The sequence below is a fragment of the Gossypium hirsutum genome, chromosome A01, assembly GCF_007990345.1.
Source record: "Gossypium hirsutum isolate 1008001.06 chromosome A01, Gossypium_hirsutum_v2.1, whole genome shotgun sequence".
Classification (NCBI taxonomy): domain Eukaryota; kingdom Viridiplantae; phylum Streptophyta; class Magnoliopsida; order Malvales; family Malvaceae; genus Gossypium; species Gossypium hirsutum.
The window spans coordinates 46,461,420-46,463,249 of NC_053424.1; the positions used below are offsets into that span (position 1 = coordinate 46,461,420).

General features: G+C 38.4%; 1 non-coding gene across 1 annotated transcript; it reads left to right on the forward strand.

Annotated features, from left to right (window-relative positions):
- Positions 1 to 924: 924 nt before the first annotated feature.
- On the forward strand, positions 925 to 1,031 carry LOC121206480 (small nucleolar RNA R71). The gene has a single exon (XR_005901520.1). It is a non-coding gene; the product is annotated as a small nucleolar RNA R71 (small nucleolar RNA).
- Positions 1,032 to 1,830: the final 799 nt, after the last annotated feature.

Here is a 1,830-nt window from a genome sequence, read left to right on the forward strand (position 1 = left end):
ACTTTCGCTTATTTGCTAAAAGCTCCTTTAAAATTTTCATTATGTTTGGCATCTGCGATAGAGCTTCAATAAATCGTAAGTTAATATGTACTTTTTTCAAGAGTTTAAGGAACTTACCAAATTTTTCATCGAGCGGTCTTTCCTTGTCGCTTTGGGGTATGGCACACGAGGTTTATATTCGATAGTCACTAGTTTATTTTTATTATAATCTACCTCACCTTGACCTTTGCTTACCGCAGTTTCGTGTCTCGATTCTGGTTCAGGCTCAACGACTCCTTCGTCATCTTGAATATTAATTGCGTTGAGTTGTTCCCTTGGGTTAGGTTCGATATTACTTGGCAAACTACCTTGTGGTCGTTCGGAGATCAGTTTGAAAAGCTGGCCTATTTGAGTTTTGAGGCCTTAGATCGATGCTTGTTGATTTTTAAGTGCTGTTTCAGCGTTCTGAAAACGAGTTTTCGACACCGATATGAACTGGAGAGCATCGCTTCAAGATTTGGCTTCTTTTCTTGTTGGTAGGGTGGTTGTTGGTAGCCTGGAGGATGTTGTGGTCTTTGATTTCCTTGACCGCCCCATGAGATTGGGGTGGTTCCCCAACCTGCATTATAAGTGTTACTATATGGATTGTTTTTGAGGTCGAGGATTATTACCCATGTGTTTAATTGCTCGTTATCCATGTTGTGTCCATAAGGTTGGTATTCTGAATCGTTTGTTCCACCGCTACTTGCTTCGCACTGCATTACTAGGTGAACCTGTGAAGAATTAAGAAAACCATCAATCTTTTTATTTAAGAGTTCTACCTGATTAGAGAGCATGGTGACCGGTGTTTTATTGTTGATGGTTCCGACAGTAGTTGCGTCAACCATTTGTCGAGTCGAAGGATTCAGACCATTGTGGTATGTTTGTACATGGAGCCAAAGCCGTAACCCATAGTGAGCGCATCTTCTCAAAAGGTCCTTGTACCTCTCCCATGCATCGTAGAGTGTTTCTAAATTCATTTGTACAAAAGAAGAGATATCATTACGTAATTTAGCCGTTTTAGCTGGCGGAAAATATTTTAGTAAAAATTTTTCGGTCATTTGTTCCCAAGTAGTAATCGACCCTCGTGGTAACGATTTCAACCACTGTTTAACTTTGTTCCTCAATGAAAAGGGAAACAGCCGAAGATGAATGGCATCAATAGAAATGCCATTGATTTTAAATGTATCGCATAGTTCTAAAAAGTTGGCTAAATGAGCGTTGGGATCCTCATCCTACAAACCATCAAACTGAACAAATTACTAGAATAGTGTTAGGTTTTAATTCAAAAGTATTTGCAGCTACAGCAGGTATAACTATGCTCGATTCAGTTCCTGTTAAAGAGGGTTTAGTATAATCATACATAGTGCGTGGAGCAGGATTTTGATTAACCGCAATTGCAGAAGGTAGCTGATTGCCTTGGTTTTTAGCCATCTCTTCAGTTGGGGGTTGAGTATCGTTTGCTTGCTCGTTCTCTGTGTATCTTAAGCTTTGCCTTATTTCTCTTTGGTTTCTACGTATTGTGCGATCGATTTCTTCGTCAAAAAGTAGTGGCCCTGACGGGTTTCTTCTAGTCATAAACTATGAAAACTTGCCAAGAGAAAGAAAGAGTAGGTTAATAAATAATAATAATAAAAAATTAAATTACAAGAAAAATAAATGGCTAAAGTAATAAAATTGAGCGTTCCTAATATCTTAGTTCCCCGACAATGGCGCCAAAAACTTGATCGGTTATTTCGTGATAGGTTTTAAATATTTATAATTACTCATTCTTGAACTAACTATTATTGCGATGCAGGCAAGTGTACCTAT